The sequence below is a fragment of the Balaenoptera physalus genome, assembly GCF_965194825.1.
Source record: "Balaenoptera physalus genome assembly, chromosome: 3".
Lineage (NCBI taxonomy): Eukaryota > Metazoa > Chordata > Mammalia > Artiodactyla > Balaenopteridae > Balaenoptera > Balaenoptera physalus.
In genome coordinates, this window is record NC_138890.1 from 79428189 (window position 1) to 79448790 (window position 20602).

At 40.8% G+C, this 20602-nt stretch overlaps 2 long non-coding RNA genes across 2 annotated transcripts in view; one reads left to right on the plus strand and one right to left on the minus strand.

The window, feature by feature from the left end:
• Positions 1 to 2786, plus strand: part of LOC309657871 — a 315556-nt gene extending 312770 nt beyond the window's left edge. The window contains exon 2 of the long non-coding RNA XR_014261938.1: positions 2436 to 2786. This is a non-coding gene — a long non-coding RNA (uncharacterized lncRNA). The remainder of the gene's footprint in view (positions 1 to 2435) is intronic.
• On the minus strand, positions 268 to 19836 carry LOC309657860. Its single transcript, XR_014261926.1, has 2 exons — positions 14995 to 19836; positions 268 to 2768 (listed from the first exon to the last, which is right to left on the minus strand). It is a non-coding gene; the product is annotated as an uncharacterized lncRNA (long non-coding RNA).
• Positions 19837 to 20602: the final 766 nt, after the last annotated feature.

Below are 20602 nucleotides of genomic sequence, written 5' to 3' on the forward strand. Positions count from 1 at the left end.
AGCTTCCTGGGGAGTGGAGGTTGAAGAAGTAATGATCCTCTGAGAGGAGGTATTTGGAATACGTTTGTGTCTGAACTTACCCACATTTATATGTGACATTCCAGAGTCACACCATCATAGCTCTTCTCCTTAAATCAGAGAAGTTGTCAAACTATACAGAGAGTCATTGTTGAAGTTACTTTTTAGTGCATATAAAATTACTTAGTGTTTGTCCGACAAAGGAAAAACTAAACAAAGCAAACAAACAAAAAGCAAAAACAACTGAAATAAAAGTTTTTTAAAAATGTTTCATTGATAAAAGTCAAGTTCCTGGAAACAAATTTTGGTAAAAATCTATGCCTTCTCCCATGAAATGATTCACAACAAAATAAAACTAGAAGCATTGAAAAAGATAATCAGGAAATAGCAAAAATAAAATACACAAAATGACACAGGAAAATCACAAACCTTTCAACATCGTCTATAGATAAGCAGTTCTTTTTCTCTTCTCAACAAAAATTAAGAAACATTAATACTGCATCACATCAAGTTTAAATTCTAATTTCTGAGGTTAACAGAAATGTTTGCAAATGTTAAGTTATAGCTAATGAACTAACATAAATGAACCAGTATCCTAATAGTTTTCATTTATTAAACCAGGATGATCAAAATCAGAAAAAGTAAACACAATGAGCTATGTGCTGTAGACACTGCAAATATTAAGCGCATTATTAAAGTTCTCTTTGATAATCTTTTCTAAAATTAATTTCAAAACCTTTTCTCAAGCCAGAGTCTATGCACTAACAGACAAAGCAACCCATGTATGATTTTCTTATTGTTTTGAATTTCTATTCCAGCTTTTCTCTTTCCTGTGGAACTGATAAGAAAAAGTGTAAGTACAAAGAGGTTGAGCAGAGCAAACTAAGCACATGCACATAAAAAACACCCATTAACGTATGTTGACACACAAGTTGACCATAGGCAGTATCTTTTAATGGTTCTTAATTTTGTTGCTTCCTACGTTGATGGACTTAGAGATTCTCATACTAGGTGAAGTAAGTCAGAAAGAAAAAGACAAATACCATATGATATCACTTATATGTGGAATCTAAAATATGACACAAATGAACCTATCAACAAAACAGAAACAGACCCACAGACATAGAGCAGACTTGTGGTTGCAAAGAGGGAGGAGGGTGGGGAGGGATGGATTGGGAGTTTGGGGTTAGTAGATGTAAACTATTATATATAAAATGGATAAACAACAAGGTTCTACTGTATAGCACAGGGAACTATACTGAATACTGTTCAGGCAACAGAAGTACTAGCTAGATTGGAGACAGGGTATGGGCACGAAAGCAAGCAGAGTCAGAGCACATTTAGGTGTTTGAATTTTGTGCTTAAAATATTTTAAGCAGGATTGCTCCAGAGAAATGTTTACATCATGGAAAGATCACTCTGCCCCATAATTGAGAATTGATTGTAGGTGGGCAGGGGTAACAGATAGAAACCTATTGGGAAAAATTGAGACCAGAAGTAATGCAGAGGAAATGTTGAAGAGAGGGTAATTTGGAGATTTTTTTTAAATTAACTTTTATTGGCGTATAGTTGATTTACAATGTTGTGTAGTTTCTGCTGTACAGCAAAGTGAATCAGTTATACATATACATATATCCACTCTTTTTTAGAGTCTTTTCCCATATAGGGCATTACAGAGTATCGAGTAGAGGTCCCTATGCTATACAGTAGGTTCTTAATAGTTACCTATTTTTGGAAATGGAGTCAATAGGTCTTTTTGATTAATAGGATGTACGAGAAGAACGACAGAAATAACCCCCATATTTCTGGCTTGAGAATCTAGGTTATGGTGGGCCATTCATCAAAATAAGGAATAGTGGGAGAAGATCAGCTTTTGGAGGGAACACGATTTCAATTTTGGGCAAACTGCCTACAGTAAGCGAAGTGAAGCTATGGCTGGAGATGCCAAACAGACAGCTATGGTTCTACAACTCTGAAAGTTTGGTTTCAACTCTCAGGCAGAGCAAGAAAAGTCTCTCTGTAACTCAAGCCTAAATCTCCAACGCAGTCCCGTCACTGAAAGCTCGCCCCTACACCAGCCCCTTGCACTCTTAGCCCTTTGTCCACATCTGCCTTTTGACGTTGTACCCCTTAATTCTGGGGCTCACCGAAACCCGGAAAGGCTAGCCTCCAGCGCGCTGAAAGATAAGAAAGCCCTTGTAATAAGAAAGGTCACTCCTAGGCTTTGAGCCAGGACCTCGCTCCGCCCCCGCGCTGCCTCCAACCAGGGGGGTGCGTGGCCTGGAGGCGGGGCCCTCTTCTCCCGGAGGGTTGGTGCCCCTGTCACCCCGCCCCCTGCTCCCTACAAAGGCGCGTGTACCCGTGACGCTATCCTAGCACCAGGCCAACGGCGAGCTTCTTTGCTTACTGGGCACAAGGAAGTCCGCGGGCATTTGGAATGCAGACTCGAATCAAGGTGTAAAAGTGAGCCTTGGGCATGGCCATCAACGGTAAGCCAGTGGGACAACTCAGTAAACTGCGGTCTCCACGCTCCCGCTCGCTGCCGCGAAGGGTGTAGCTACGGCGACTGAGCAGCGCCAAACTTCTTCAAACGAAATCTCACGAGGGAGCCGAGCAAGCTGAGTATCGGCTCCGTAGCCAAGCTCCACCTGGCACAAGTACCCAGATCTTCATGCGGGGTATTTGCTTCAGTCTTGCGTTGTAGTCTTTCCAATAATCCCGTTCTTCTGTTTACAAAAAAAAAAAAAAAACTGCAAAAACTTCAAAAATGTCAGTGCAAAATCAACCCAACTGTGATCTTCCATGAGGTGTGCTCAGCCACAGGCCCACAAGAGCGAGAATGAAGGCTTTCTCAGCCATTGCTGGGAAGCTAATACACCACTTCCCAGACTCACAGCTGGGCTCTGGCTAGTCACAGAGTGAGGTGTATGATACACTGCCAAAGAGGGTTGCTTTATTCGTGTACACTGTTCTCTAATGCTCTTAGCTTGTTCTCATGTCCTCGTTCTTGCTGGGGGAGCCAGAAGAAGAGACTTAAAGGTACCAGTTAAAGGTGAGTGGTGGCGTCTAGTATCCAGCTGCAAGGAGAACGGTGTCTTCACTAGACCACCTGCGGCATGATTGGGGCGTTCCTGGCTGCAGAGCCCCTGACCTCACTCACTGGCCCTCATAGTGATTCTGTCAGCTGTCACTGAGCTGCAGCTGGTTTGAGATTGCAGCTGTGCAGGGTGATTGAGCACATATAGACCACAGTAGCCAAGTTTAATACGAAAATAGATTCATTTGGGAACCAACACAGGCTTTCCAGGAACTCATACTGCATAAGTCAGAATCAAGCCTTGGACGGAGATAGAATTTTTTTTCCTGGAATCACAAGATGTTCTCTAGGGGACCCTATACTGTAAAGGCAGCTGTAATTTGCATGAACTTAAGACTCATTAATTTATCCCATACACACTACTAAATATAAAATAGATAACCAACAAGGACCTACTGTATAGCACAGAGAACTATACTCAATATTTCCTAATAACCCATAAGGGAAAAGAATCTAAAAAAAATAGATATATGTGTCTGTATAACTGAATCACTTTGCTGTACACCTGAAACTAACACAACATTGTAAATCAACTGTACTTCAGTTTAAAAAAAAAGACCCATTGATAGCACCAGGAACGAAACACCTCAGACCTGGCTTTTCCTCAAGCTCAGTTTAGTAGGTAGCAATCTAATGGATTTTTTGCTAATTTTTTTTCTCTTTTATCTTGTTTCTTAGCCTTGGATAGATGACCCAGTTTGGACCTAATGCAGCAAGAAAATATCTGCAGGAAAAAAATCTTTTTTAAATGCATCTTTCAGAGTAGGAAAGTTTATGTCCATGTGGCCTTACTGGACCTCTGAAGCACCCACCATCTTGGTGGTGACAGTAGCTACAGCACAGCTGGAGAAAGCTTGGGTTTCTGCAAGAGGAGCGCATGAAAGCACAACTAACCTCTCTACAGAAGATTTTTCCCAGTAGAGTTTAGGTTCACAGACCCTGGCCAACCAGCACAGTATGACTAGTAACCTGACAGGCTTAAACAAGAACTTTTCTCTTTCCTCCATCCCGCAGATAATCCTAAATAAATTGGCTGGCAACTGCAGTAAAGGTCTGGATTGTGCTGGAATCTGGGAATGTCATTTTTGCTTGTGATAACTGCTGCTAGTGTTTTTCTAGCAGTGAGGCTGCTACTACACTGACCTTCTGTATGCTGTGCTCTTTGTTTTTTGTTTGTTTGTTTTTTCAGCAATAGAAACATCAATGGTTTAATGGATGGGTCATCTTGCACATCTGAAGCAAGGTCCTGGAGCTACATCCCACCATGTGCTGCGGACAGTGGGCAGGACGTGTTAGCAGTCTTTGCTCTGCTGTGCTCTTTGGAAAAGTAAGACACAAGAGAGAATTGCAGCTGGGGTAGGCCTACTTTGGAGGTTAGAGGAGTTACGTCCATTTCTAGTATAACAGGGCAAGATATGGTGATAGCACTAAGTGGTGGACAGTGTATAAAAGTTAAGTTTTTAATAAAAGCAGGACCATGTTTTCCATTTTAAACTTATCTCTTGGTACTTGCCTGGCTGTCCAGTGGTTGAGACTCCACACTTTCACTGCAAGGGGCACGGGATCCATCCCTGGTCAGGGAACTAAGATCCCACATGCAGTGAGATGCGGCCAAAAGTTAAAAAAAAAAAAAAAACTTACCTCTTGTGCATTCAGAACCCTATGCAGGAGGTAAGATCTGAACATTCATGCATTCAGCCTTTACTTATTAAGGGTGCTATGAGTCAGGCACTGTTCTTGGCCTAAGAACAGAACGGACAAGGTCCCTGCACTTATAGATCTTACATTCTAGAGAAGGGAGAGGATAAACAGCAAAGGAAGAAATGATTTCCTCTCATTGCAAGTGCTAAGGAAAAATTGTATCAATTTATCAAACAGAGCGCATTATGTTCTAGGCAACTTGTTAATGGTTTACAAATATTAACTCATAACACCCTAAAAAGTAAGTGCATAATTATCCTCAGTTTTAGATGGGAAACCTAAAGTGCAAAAAGGTGAAGTAATTTAGCTAGCATGGAGTAAAGAGAGGATTCAAACCCCAGTGGTAGAACTCTGTTGCCTGAAACAAGGTAACAGGATTCAAAAGAGATAGAAAGTTGAGACAGAGGAGGGAAGTACTAATTTAGAGAGGGCATCCAGGAAAGGCTTATGAGCAGATGAATTTTGAGCTGAGACTTGAAAGTTGAGAAGAAACGGTCAAGCAAGGATTGTGACGGAACTCTCCAAGCAGCATGAACTGCACATGCAAAGGCCCTGTGGGGAGAATACCGTCACACCTCCTGGCACAAGAGGAGGTCACAGAGGGAGGCAGGAACCGGATTGTGTGGAATCTTGGAGGCCACAGTGGAAAGTATGGATTTTATTCTAGTTAAAATGGGGAGCGTGTCAGAAGCGGGGGAGTAAAATGATCCGTTGTGCAAAACTACATATTCTCCTCTGTGCACTTGTAAGAATGTAAATGCGTAGAGAAAAGCCCAGGAGAACATACCACCTGATTAAGTGGTTAGTTCTGGCCATGATTTGGGACCACGGCAATGATCAAGGGGACTTTGGCTTTTTCTGTTTTTTACCTGAAAAGCTACGTGTGTAATTATACAAATGAATAACTTCTAAAAACAATTTAAGCTCCATAAAATCCCATGTGTTGTGTAGCTTAAAACCCTCTCAGTTACAAGCAGCTGCATCACTCTGAATTAAACACAATATCTGTGGAGCTTGTGAACTCTGCTTCAGACACAAACCTGAATTACAGGATGTATATCTCCCTTAGAGAAACCGCAAGCAGTCGTGTGTATCGCGTAGTGAGCAAAACCTCTTAGGGAGAAGTTGGTAAGACTGAAAAGAGGCACAGTAAGTAAAGCTGATTGTGAGGCTGAGAAAACCCAAATAGGGAGTAAGAACTTGATAAATGAACTTGTTTACAAAATAGAAATAGACTCACAGACATAGAAAACAAAACTTATGATTACCAAAGTGGGTGGGGGGATAAATTAGGAGTTGAGATGAACAGATACACGCTACTGTATATAAAATAGATAAATAACAAGGACCTACTGTATAGCACAGGAAAGTATATTCAATATCCTGTAATAATCTATGATGGAAAAGAATTTGAAAAGTAGATAGATATGTATAACTGAATCACTTTGCTATACACCTGAAACACAACATTGTAAATTAACTATACTTGAATTTTTTAAAAGGGTTAAAAAAATAAAAGAGTAAGAACTTGGCTGGTTTCTCCCAGTGGGAAGCAATTGATAATTCTACGCATTGTCTAAACTCTGAAAACCAGTTTTAGTATATAGGGAGCTACAGCCAGTTTTGTCTTTCTTTGTAGAATGTACCTGATGAAATGTGCTTTAAGAGTAACCTGGATTATCTTGGACACCTACTCCCATGACAGTTGAGCCACTTGGGATTTACTACCCACTTTCACATCTCATTGCTTTCAGTCTTCCTCCTTCCTGTTCACAACCTCTCACTCATCACATGGCTTATTTCCTGCTACGTGACTCTTCACCTCAGCTCCTTTCATTCTGCTTGGAGACTTTAGAACCCCTGTGCATGATCCAGCCAATGCCCTGCTTCCTAGTTGCTTAATGCCCTGACTTCCAGTGACTTTTTTATCCAGTCATCTTTGGCAACTTTTTGCTATAGTCACACCCTGGACATGTTCGTTACCAGTTACCACTTTGGCAATCTCACATCCAAACCTTTCCAGCTCAAGTACTCCCGCTGCAGAATCCTTCCCTATCATGGCAACTTCCAACGTGTCCCTCCGTGTCTCTCTGGACACCCAGAGCCTCTTTCTGTCTTCCTCTCTGTCTTGCTTAGACACCATGACTCATCATTATAATCCACAACCTTGCTTCTTTTTTCCTCCTAGAAAACTTTGAGATTTTCCAGCTTAAAATATTTTCTAATTTCTATGATCATTTCTTTCTGGATGCATGAGTTATTTACAGGTATATTTCTTCATATCAAATATATGGGGATTTCCTAGTAATCTTTTTGTTGTTGATTTTGAGCTGAATGCCTTATTATTAGAGAACATACTCTGATTTCAATCCTTTTAAACATATTGAGGTTGGCTTTATGACCCAATTTTAGTAAAATTTGATTCAATTTTAGTAAAGAGTCCATGTATATTTGAAAAGAATGTGTAATTTGCAGTTTGGGGCTCAGGCTTCTATACATGGCTATTAGGTTAAGTTTGCAGATCATATTATTCAAGCCTTTTATATCCTTACTGATATTTTGCCTGCTTGTTCTATCAGTTACTGAGAAAAATGTGTATAAAATAAGCCGCTATGACTGTAGACTGTGAGGAAAGCCTAATGATTTAACACAGATTAGTGGAAAATATAGAATGAGAAAATGCAAGGAAAAGTTCTGGAAAGAGTGATACAAGTTATTTTTACTTGGAAGTGACACTTCGATTTTTTTTAATGAATTTATTTATTTATTTATTATTTATTTATTTTATTTGTTTATTTTTGGCTGCGTTGGGTCTTCGTTGCTGCGTGCGGGCTTTCTCTAGTTGTGGCGAGCGGGGGCTACTCTTCGCTGCAGTGCCTGGGCTTCTGATTGCGGTGGCTTCTCTTGTTGCAGAGCAGGGGCTCTAGGTGCGCGGGCTTCAGTAGTTGTGGCGAACGGGCTCAGTTGCTCTGCAGCCTGTGGGATCTTCCCAGACCAGGGAATCGAACCCATGTCCCCTGCACTGGCAGGTGGATTCTTAACCACTGCGCCACCAGGGAGGTCCGACACCTCGATTTTAATCCCATCTTCTTCTCTTTCTATCTTCATAGACTTGGATAAATTTTTTAACTGCCCATAATCTCCTCCTAAAAGATATCATTTAAGTGCCTAGTAAGTAGTAAATGCTCAGTAAAATTTAATTTTCTTCCTTTTATGCAGAGGAACTGAAGGTTTACTCTAGAACAACACAGAGACTATAACTGTAGTCACCTGTAGTCACAGGTGGTTGGATATATTTATGCTTACCCGGGGGTAGGGTCCCTGGCGTGAACCATGGGTTCAGTACTTTCCATCTAATTCTCAGTATTAAAGAATCTCTTCAACATTTGTATATGACAGGTGGCTTAACAAGTTTATTCGTTATCTGTCATTACACAACAAATTACTACAAAACCTAGACAGTTTAAAATCACAAACATTTGTTTATTATTTCAGTTTCTATGAGTCATAAATCTGGGCCTGGTTTAACGGGGTACCTCCAACTCAGAGTTTCTCAAAATGTCTCTCACAAGGCTGTAATCAAGGTGTCGACTGGCATCAGTCATCTCAAGGCCCATTTGGGGGAGGCTCCACTCTGAGCCCACTCCTGTGGCCACGGGCAGGCCTCCGGTCTTTGCTGGCTATTGGCTGGAGACATGAGTTCCTCGCCACGTGGGCCTCTCCAGAAAGCTCCTCACAACTTGGCAGTTGTCCTCCCTCAGAGTGAGCAAATGAGAGAGTGAGAGAAGGCACCTAGACAGAAGCCATAGCCTCTTTTTTTTTTTTTTAATAGACTTCATTTTTTAGAGCAGTTTTAGGTTCACAACAAAATAGAGCAAAAAGTACAGAGGGTTCTTATATAACCCCTTCCCCGACACATGTACAACTACGCACACCGTGGACATCCCCCGCCAGAGTGGTAAATTTGTTACAGGATGAGCCTATATTGACACAACATTATCACCCAAAGTCCACGTTTAGGCATTGTACATTTTATTGGTTTTGACAAATGTATAATGACATGTATCCCCCATTATTGTACCATGCAGAATAGTGTCACTGCCTTAAAAATCCTCTGTGCTCTGCCTGTTCATCCCTCCCTCTCCCTAACCCCTGGCAACCGCGGATCTTTTTACTGTCTTCATTTTTTTTTTTTTTTTTTTGTCTTTTCCAGAATGTCATATAGTAGGAATTACACAGTGTGGAGTCTTTTCAGATTGGTTTCTCTCACTTAGACCATGCACTTAAGTTTCCTCCATGCCTTTTCATGGCTTGATAGCTCACTTCTTTTTAGCACTAAATAATATTCCATTGTCTGGATGTACCACAGTTTATTTACTGTTCCATCTGCTGAAGGACATCTTGGTTACTTCCAAGTTTTGGCACGCCATAGTCTTTTTGTAACATAATCTTAGAAATAACATCCCATTACTTCTGTGGAATGCAGTTCATTGGAAGCAAATCAATAAATCCAGCCTGCACTCAAAAGGGAGAGATTACACAAGGGTGTGAATATCAAGATGGGGGAGGGAGGATCATAGAAGCTATCTTGGAGGTTGCCTACCACACCAGGGAAGACAAGTGTTTACAGCTACCTTGACCATGCCCAACCAGCCACATCAGTGAAAGGATGCCCTTTATAGAGTCTGTGCCTGGAAAGAGTCTACTCTTGTTTTATTGTAGCATAATTTACCAGAGTACTAAAACTACTGAGCAACACAAATGGATGCTCTTTTTGCTTTTTGAGAATGATCCTAAAGCAATGCACAGCACTATAAAATTTTCTGCCAGCTCATTTTACTACAAAAATAGAATCTACTTCTGGCACATTTTCTTGTACAGCTGCCCATTCCATTCCAGTTTTTAAAAAAGAGACCTCCCAATTAAACTGTGCCATTTATTCCACTCCTCCCTGTACTGCAGAGTGGAGTATAGAATAGAGGACAAAATATCTGATAAATAAAATAATTCCAGTATTATTGCATATATTATATCACATATATTTACTTATACTTCTGTACAGAAATGACAATGAGCTGACTATACGGTTTTACAAAGTAGGCATCCACTTGAGAAATGTTTGGATGTAATGTTAAAGTGCAATGTGCAAAATTTAAAATAAAGATTATTTATTAATGCTCACAGTAAAATACATATATATGTGATATCATGTTATATACAGATTGATAAAATATCACTGGAATGGATATATGAATTCAGATTCTACATTTTTTTTTGTAGGGAAACTTTATACTATTTACCCTCAAGTGGAATGGAAGGGTGAAATCTGGTGCTTTTTCTCATCTGCAGATTCTAAAATCCCCATACTAGTCCAACATTTGGGGAAAAAGTATTTGTGAAACCATCTCTTGGTGGGAACAGTGGATCTACATGCTTACTTACAACTTTTAACAGATGAATCCCTTAACTCTCTGAGAGGTGTGTCCAAATGTAGCATGGAACCTCTGCTCTTTGCCGTATTAGATAGTTACATCCAACCTGAATATGTTAAACAATTTGGTGATTTCTGCCTCAGTTGGAAACATGAAGGTCCACGATAGTTAGAAAACAGTGGCACCACATCGCCACAAGAGGGAGTAAAGAGCCACAAAAACATCTCATTCAGTATGTTTAGGGCTAGGCTCTAGCATTTTGGAGAAAACAGAACTTTTGCTGTTTCTATTCCCCCCACACTCTCACCTCTTCTAATAATCCAGAGACTTTCTTCTGGCCAAAGGCAGGCCCAATACCTGCAGATCTCTCTGTAGAGATGAAGAAAATAGAACCGGGAGCAGCTTACTTCTCCTGTGCTGTCCCAGGCTGACTTTCCAGAGGAATGCTCCCAGATACCGATTCACACAGAAGTGGGTTCCTGTCTCATGGTTGAAGACACCCTTCAGTGCCTGTCTCCGCTCTCTGATTCACCACCCAGGCCCAAATATCTGGTTTATGAGAATACATGCAATGTTCAGTGATTCAAGTAGTTTTTTTTTTTTTTTTTAATTTATTTACTTATTTATTTATTTATGGCTGTGTTGGGTCTTCGTTTCTGTGCGAGGGCTTTCTCTAGTTGTGGCAACTGGGGGCCACTCTTCATCGCGGTGCGCGGGCCTCTCATTATCGCGGCCTCTCTTGTTGCGGAGCACAGGCTCCAGACGCGCAGGCTCAGTAATTGTGGCTCACGGGCCCAGTTGCTCCGCGGCATGTGGGATCTTCCCAGACCAGGGCTCGAACCCGTGTCCCCTGCATTGGCAGGCAGATTCTCAACCACCGCGCCACCAGGAAAGCCCCTCAAGTAGTTCTTGAATTAACTTACCACAGCACTAAAGTAACTAGGTAATACAGTGGCCAATGAGTAACTTTCAAAGGCCACCAGTAAGCACTCAATAAGCAGAGAAAGGTCAGACTTTGAGCCTAAGAAAACACACTTTTCTTGGAATGACATAAATAGAAATCCTCAGTTATAATCCACCATCATTGCTGAGTCCTTTGCGCCTGGGGAAGTTCTAAAACTCCGAGCCCCATAAATGGTAACACATTATACCCAATTAACCATACAGGGTGTTTGGGGATTTTTTTCATTGTTAGCACAGCCTGGGAAAAAAAAATGATGAATAGAGCTGAATAAGATAGCTTTCCCTCATCAGAGTTAGTCAGACGCTGCAGGCAGAATGTCAGGCAAAAAATACAGGGAAGAGTAAATACAATGGGAGATAACTTATGACTGTGACCACAGAAATGTGATTCCTTGAGTCCTGACTGATGCTTACTAATCCTGTTTGGATTCAACAGAACAGGTTTCAAAACTACGATTTAAAACTTTTCTTGAAAATAAATTATCAAATCACTGCCGCAAGAGTTCCCTCTTTTACTAGATTTCTATGATAACTCTTCTCCAAAGAGTTCAAAGTGTTGTACTGAATAGAAATGTGAATTTTTTAAAAACACTGTCAGAGGCAAAGCTTAATCTAGTCACGGTGCTGGGAGAAAGGTTGGGAGATGGGAAAAACCATAACCAAGATGTCTTAAAGACTGAAGATGACTCCAGATGGCTGAAGAAAGAGCAATGGCGAAATCTTTTGGCCTGAAAACATTCAGCTAGCTAAAGGAATGAGAATACAGCCATGGCCCTGTACAACAGCAATCTTGAAAGCTTGGGGGAGCTAATTGCAACTCAGGAGACACGTCACAACTTGAATCTTGGAATCTTCCAACAGACTTCAGATCCAGAACGTTTCATGATACAATCCCAAAACTCCTCTCCCTAACACTTTTCTGCTATGAACACTGGTCCCTCTTCTACAATGCTCATTTATTATGAAGAAATATATGCCTCCAACTCACCACATACTTGTATTCCTGCCATTGTATCAGTGTTCCTTCCCAGCTTTAGATCTGCTCAAGTCAACAAGATTTTACAGTTGGGCCCCAAAAGCTCAGAAACGCCTGAGAAGCAGGCCAGCCTGGTACACAGGCCAAGTCTCTAAGTCAAGCTCTCTCTCAGAAGCCTCAGCAAAGGAACCTGATGTCCCGGTGGCTTGTCATGATCCATCTCTGCAGTCAGGGGAATATGAAGGTTTGATTGGTCAGACCTGGGTCACAGGCCACGTTTAGAGCTGGGGGTGAAATTAGATCTACATTGAGAGTAGGAGAAGAGTAGATTCCCAGTTAATGTGAGAAGCTATTAGAAATAGAGTAAATGGGGACTTCCCTGGTGGCACAGTGGATAAGACTCCACGCTCCCAATCCAGGGGGCCTGGGTTAGATCCCTGGTCAGGGAACTAGATCTCACATGCATGCCACAACTAAGAGTTTGCATGTCACAACTAAGGAGCCTGCCTGCTGCAACTAAGGAGGCAGCCTGCTGCAACTAAGACGTGGTGTAACCAAATAAATAAATAAATAAATTTTTTTTTTTTTTTAGAAAGAAAGAAATAGTGTAAATGAATTCTGGGCAGCCAAGAAGTAACATGTGTCTACCTCCACCACTTTTCAGGCCTTCCCTCTCTATCATATCCTGCACAGGCCCATTTGGCTTCCAGGGAACCTTGGATGTCTGAATCTAGTGCAGATGGAGCCCTTGGTGTTGTGCAGTGTGGTGGCCCTGACTATTCACAGCCACACACCAGGTCATTGCTGTGTGAGGAGGATCATTAGTATCCATTTGCTCAATACTGTTTCAGTCTCTGCTCATACCTTTTGTTAATTTCTATTGTCACCAAGTCACCCCCCACCATACACACACACACACACACACATATCACAGGGAGACAAGCCAAGCCAATGATAACATCTGACAGCAACAAAAATGACCTCAGATAATAGGCATCATGGTGATAGGGGAAACTTCAAGGATGGTCAGGGTGATGGAGGGTGTTCATTACCACTGTTTTAAATTCATCTTAGAACAAGGCATGTCATCTGTACAAAATTCATGTAAAATAAATCATTTGTTTCAAATAAACATCTCTGTTCCCTCCTTTCAGCATTGTATTTAAAAAAAATAAATTAAAAGAGTCGATACTTTTTACCCACAAGTGGTTCCCATATTAACCACATGTAATCAAATCAATTATTGAGTGGTTCACTAGGAAAGAGTGATTGTCCTTCCACAGTGAGACATCTTCTCCAAATTTTCAGAGCAGCAAGCAGATATAACGAGAATATAACAATTCTTCCAGGAAAGACATTCTTTTTCCTCAGAGTGATCCAGTTCTGCCCCCACAGTGTGTAATTTGCCCCTGGAACATCCCACTATCAGCCTTTTGGATGATCCTGGGGGTACTGACTCCTAGGAACTAGGTCTCCTGATGCTCTCAGACCTACCGTGAAAAAATGTGGGCTGAGGAATTGAAGGGTGAGGACGCCCATCCTGCTAGGCTGGAGAGCGCACAGGCAAGGAGCAGTGTGTGTGGTTAAAAGGGCAGCTACCACCCCAGCTCCACCACATACCAACTGTGTGCCCTTTAACAGTCCTTTCTTTCTGAGCCTGAGTTTTCTCACCTGTAAAATGGTGATAAGAGTTCCTACCCTCTAGAGTTGTGATGGAGACAAGATGGTCCACAGAGAGAGTTTAGCATAGCGCCAGGCACATGGTACTAAATACAGATTGGTTTTGATTAGGGTTTTGATTTGTGTTATCTTTTTTTTTTCTCATTTTGTTTTTAAGTGCCCAGGAGGTAAAGCTTGGCCTGAACTCTTACTTCCATCAGGAGGACTGTCATTGACAACTTAGAGCAACCTTAAACAAGAGGAACTCAGTTAGATAACTTGGTCCTTCACTAAATATAAGAAAACAACCAGTACTTAGATTTCCCTTTACTTACCAACTTGGAAGAGCTAGCAAACAAATTTTAGTCAGCCTAAGGAATGTTTAAGAACCCTAATATCCTCTTTCTAGAGAGTTTGTCCTTCTAGTTTACATTATTTTGACTCAGTTCTGGCTCAAAGATATAATATGATGCATCACACAATCCAAAAAGGAGAAGGTCAGAGCATTGTTAAGAGTGATAGCTTCTACTTATCGAGGATATACTAGACATCCTGCTATGAATGTTGTATGTGCCTTAGTGATTATTTGAGATAGGCACTGGATATGCCCATTATATAGATGAGGAAACTGAGAAATAAAATGAAAGAAAAGAAGTTTCAAAGAAATGAAATCACATTCCCAAGCTTCAACTACGAAGCTTGTTTTCTTAACCTTAGGCCACTTTGCAGTCTTCCAAAATACTTTCAGTGATTGAAAATGCTTAAAAATAATAAACCTTAATTTGAATCAATATATTCTCATGATACTTTAGGACAGACTTTAATTCTGAGTTCTAGCCGGTCTGTCTCCACTGACCAGGTCAGGTGCCTACTAATCTGTTTCTAGGCAAAGTTTCCCGGCACTAAGTTTTCTTAGGTTCCCTCTCCCTTCCCTAAAAGAGCAAGAACTTTCCACAGGGAATATAAAACCAACCTAGAAATCATCTTGTATCAATCAGAACTCTTTCAGTTACAGTAAAGAAACTTGACTCAAACTGGCTTAAGCAAAAAAATTAAATGTATTGGCTCCTGAAACTGGAGAAGTCCAGGGGAAGGCGACTGCAGGTGAGGCTGGAAGTACTGCCTCAGATGATAGCATCAGGACTCACTTTCTCTCCATCTCTCCATCCCTCCACTTTCCAGGTTCCTTTCTTTCTCAGGCTGCCTCTCTCCTCAAGGAAGCACATTGGCTGTCAGAAGCTCCAGACTCATAGCCTCATAGTTTCAAGTCCAGGGGGAAGACAGAAGAATTCTTTCCCTGTATCTCTAGCAAAAGTCCTAGGATGATTTACAGTTGAGCCTGATTGCACAGCTGCATTACATGTTCATTCTTGAATCAACCACTGGCACAAAGGGGAGGCCATGCTCCGATTGACCAGACCCAGGTCATGTGCCCAAATGTCATCAGAGTTACCATCAGCATCTGGATAGAGAGCTGGAGAGAGGTGGTACTGCTGTCCTACAGAGAAACCAGGATGTTGTTAACAACAGAAAGAGAATGGATGCTGAGCAACAAAATGTAAATGACCACAACGTAAACGATGTTAGGTCCTAATACCCTATGAGCCTAGGGACTCAACTACACATACTCTTAACTAAACTCTGGGCCCATGAATGACAACATGACGTAACATTAGAAATCAGAACAATTCCTAAAATCACGGCCAGATAACGATGGCCAACCTACGGGCAGAGGTCCTAAGTTCGGGCAAAATATAGATTTAAAGAGTTAATATAAAGCATCTCTCACTCATCAATTAAGTTATGCCATAGTCAATACCTGTGAATCCAGAGCAATGTAGCAAGTATCAATCATCCCTCTTTCCCCACATTCACTTTGTCATGACTTTGTCATGACCTTGGAAATTCCAGCATTTAAGATAAAGGAGCCATAACAGAGACTAAAGGAGCCAGAGGCAAGCAGGCTCAGAAGCTTTCAGCTTATCCTGAAGAGCTAACACAGGAGAAAGGTTCTTCTCAGATGGTGTCCATATGGTTTACATACAGTGTACATGGAATTTGTGTCAAATCTACAGCCAGGGACAAGGGTGATGCAGAAGGAACAAACCAGTCACCTTTCTTAAAGCTGGGATACACCGAGAACATGACCTCAGCATGGCACCGGTGAATGAAAGGATTCATTGTTGAAGGGAACCAGTGAACTGCTAAGATTGAATGTGGCTCTGGTTGGATGAAACCGTTAGCACAGCCCTGGTACCCTTGGTTGAATATGTTATTACATTTCAAAAGTAAAGAGAAAGGTGCAACACGATAGTAGTGAATATTTTCAAAATGAAGATCAACATTTATCTGCAAATGTGAATCTTCTTCAGATATAAACTGCTAATTTAAAAGGCCTCAAGTATTAAGTCTCCTAAATAAATTCTCTGTGCATCTGATTCCTTCTTCATAAAACAGCCTGGATGATGGTCTTAGTTTCAAATCTAAAATTCAACAGCAAGCATTTTCTTAGAAAAGGCAGCTACTAACTACAGAGGTATCTTAGTGCAGCGATGTGGCCTCAGGTCGCACTAAAAACCACTCCCATCACCTCCGCATCCCTGTACACATTCTCCAGGTGGTGGTGATGATGATGATGATGATGAGGGTGATGGCGGCAGCTAACAGGACTCGAGCCCTTATTATATGCTAAACACTCTTCTTTACCCAAGTGCTTTACATGGATTATTTAAGTATTGCAATTATCTTCACTTAACAGATAAAAATAACAAGAGATGGAGAAAATAGTAACCTGCACAAGGTCACAGCCTGCAAGTGACTCCCTCACCCAGATGTTTATTAACCCAGTCATCTGATTTGTGGACATGACAGTATGGATCTCAATTTTATTGCTGTCAGTAACAAGCTAGTCGTTACTTGTAATAATTGTCAGCATTCGAATTTGGATATGCATGAACAAGCCTCACATAGGTAAGGACAGGACTAAGATGATTTAGGTAATTTTTTGACAGCAACTTTCTTTGACCCATCACAGAACATTCTGCCATTGAACATCTGAAACTAGAGAAGGAGAATCCTCAGGATTCAACTCAGCCACCTACCCATTTTCTGGGAGCCGTAGGGTGCTGTACAGTGTAGGGCTCTTGGTATCAGTCCTGGGTTCAAGTCTTGGCTCTGCCACTTACCAGCTGAGTCACTGGGAATTTTTCTTATCTTTTCAGTGTTAGTTTCTCTTCTTTAAAGTAAAGGATAAACATCACATACCTCATAGTGAAAAAGTACGATATAAGACAGCTATGTTATTTTAGCCCCAGTAAATGCTTCACGATAGCATCATATTCAGGGTGGGAAAGTCTGAATCCCAAGATAATCAATATAAGATATCTGCAGAAGGGACAGAAAATTCAGAAGAACACAGGAAAGGATTAAATTCAGAGACAGCCATTCTATCTCTGCAAGAACTAATCTTTTTTTTAATATAAATTTATTTATTTTATTTTATTTATGGCTGTGTTGGGTCTTCGTTGCTGCACACAGGCTTTTCTCTGGTTGCGAAGAGCAGGGGCTACTCTTCGTTGTGGTGTTCAGGCTTCTCATTGTGGTGGCTTCTCTTGTTGGGAGCACGGGCTCTAGGCACGCCGGCTTCAGTAGTTGTGGCACACGGGCTCAGCAGTCGTGCATGGGCTCTAGAGTGCAGGCTCAGTAGTTGTGGCACACGGGCTCAGTTGCTCTTCAGCATGTGGAATCTTGACTGAAATAACCCTCAATGTGCCACTTTGTCTTTCCTGGAGCAAAGAACAATTTTGTCATCTGTAAGAACTTCCATCAAAGTTTCCCTGATCTACTCTCACTTGTAGGTAGGGTTTTCAAATTATAACTATAGCAGCAGAGCTGCTAAGCGTGAGGAAAGGGGGGGAGGGGGTTAGGAGGCACAGGTCAGGCAATTGGCCTCTACCTTTAAGAGTGCCCCTTCTTGAGATGCCAAGAAGCTGATGGTGATGGTTTCACACCTCTCAGGGAAGCATGATGCCTGCTCCAACTCATTTGTCTTGCTTTTGATAATATCTGCTTCCACACTACCAAAGCTATCCCTCCTAAAATCAGCTCTTACTCTCTTGAAAAGTGGACCAAGAAGGTGGAGAGGGTAGGAGGTTGGCTCAGTAGTTTATATTTCAGAATTCACCCCACCATCGTCATCATCCCACAATATTATTTGGTCATTGGTGTTTATCAGGCATCAGAACTACTGTTGGTTGGCTCTTTTAATTCCACAACATACTTTGGAGAGTATCCACATGGTATTTGCTGCCTAAAGTTGGCAGTCAGTCACTCTTAGAGATGATTCAAGAGAATACTTGATGAATCTTATGAGTAAGAGAAGCCAGACACAAAGGAGTACATACTGAATGATTCCATTTATATGAAGTTCAAAAACAGGCAAAACTAATCTAGTGCTAGAAGTCAAAATACTGGATGCCTTGGGTGGGGATTTCTGGGTAATAGAAATGTTCTTCATCAGACTGCTGGTTAATAGGTGTGTTTCCTTTGTGAGAAAATTCTAGCACTGTACCCTTATGATTTTTCTATATGTATGTTATACTTCAATAAGTTTACTGAGAAGAGGAGGAGGAGGGGGAAGTAGAGGAGGAGGAGGAGAGAATGGAATAAAATAAAGGACAGAAGGAAATGAATGAAAATTTAAAACAAAAACGTAAACTCAATATTAAGAGCTTGAAAAGATGTTCAACGTCATTAGTTAAAATCACAATGAGCTATCACTACATACCTATTAGAACAACTACAATTAAAAATAGTGATAATGACAAATGCTGACAAGGATGTGGAGAAACTTGATCTCTCATACATTGCCAGTGTGAATGTAAAACGGCATAACCACTCTGGAAAATGGTTTTTGCAGTATTTATGACATGATTCAACAATCACAAGCTAGGGCATTTATCTCAGAGAAACAAAAACTCATTGCACACAAAAACACATGTACAAATATTCATAGAAACTCTATTTATAGGAAAATATTGGAAACAACTCAAATGTCAATCAATGGGTGAATGGTTGAATAAACTCTAATACATCCATATAATGGAATACTACTCAATAATAAAAACGAATGAATTACTGATACATGCAGCATGCCCATGGATCTCAAGGGCGTTATGCTTAGTGAAAAAGAAGTCAATCTCAAATAGCTACATATTGTGTGATTCTGTTTACAAAACATTCTCAAATATATAAAACTGTAGAGGTGGAGAACAGATGACTGGTTACTAGGGATGGGAGGGGAATGGAGTGGGAATGGGGGTGAGTACAGAGAGTCAGGTAGCATGAGAGAATTCTTTTGTAGTGATGAGACAGTTCTGTATCTTGATCATGGTGGTGGTTACATGAATCTATACATGGGATAAAATTATATAGAACTCACAATCCTGCAGCCTGTGTAACTAAAACCACATTCACAGAAAGACAGAAAAGATGAAAAGGCAGAGGGCTATGTACCAGATGAAGGAACAATATAAAACCCCAGAAAAACAACTAAATGAAGTGGAGATAGGCAACTTTCCAGAAAAAGAATTCAGAATAATGATAGTGAAGATGATCCAGGACCTCGGAAAAAGAATGGAGGCAAAGATCACGAAGATGAAAGAAATGTTTAACAAAGACCTAGAAGAATTAATGAAAAAACAAAGTGATGAACAATACAATAACTGAAATGAAAACTACACTAGAAGGAATCAATAGCAGAATAACTGAGGCAGAAGAACGGATAAGTGACCTGGAAGACAGAAAGGTGGAATTCAATGCTGCAGAACAGAATAAAGAAAAAAGAATGAAAAGAAATGAAGACAGCCTAAGAGACCTCTGGGACAACATTAAACCCAACAACATTCGCATTATAGGGGTCCCAGAAGGAGAAGAGAGAGAGAAAGAACCCGAGAAAATATTTGAAGAGATTATAGTCGAAAACTTCCCTAACATGGGAAAGGAAATAGCCACCCAAGTCCAGGAAGTGTTGACAGTCCCATACAGGATAAACCCAAGGAGAAACACGCCGAGACACATAGTAATCAAATTGGCAACAATGAAAGACAAAGAAAAATTATTGAAAGCAGCAAGGGAAAAATGACAAATAACATACAAGGGAACTCCCATAAGGTTAACAGTTGATTTCTCGGCAGAAACTATACAAGCCAGAAGGGAGTGGCATGACATATTTAAAGTGATGAAAGGGAAGAATCTACAACCAAGATTACTCTACCCAGCAAGGATCTCATTCAGATTTGATGGAGAAATCAAAAGCTTTACAGACAAGCAAAAGCTAAGAGAATTCAGCACCACCAAACCAGCTCTACAACAAATGCTAAAGGAACTTCTCTAAATGGGGAACACAAGAGAAGAAAAGGACCTACAAAAACAAACCCGAAACAATTAAGAAAATGGTCATAGGAACATACATATCTATAATTACCTTAAAGGTGAATGGATTAAATGCTCCATCCAAAAGACACAGGCTGGCTGAATGGATACAAAAACAAGACCCATCTATATGCTGTCTACAAGAGACCCACTTCAGACCTAGGGACACATACAGACGGAAAGTGAGGGGATGGAAAAAGATATTCCATGCAAATGGAAATCAAAAGAAAGCTGGAGTAGCAATACTCATATCAGATAAAATAGACTTTAAAATAAAGAATGTTACAAGAGAAAAGGAAGGACACTACTTAATGATCAAGGGAT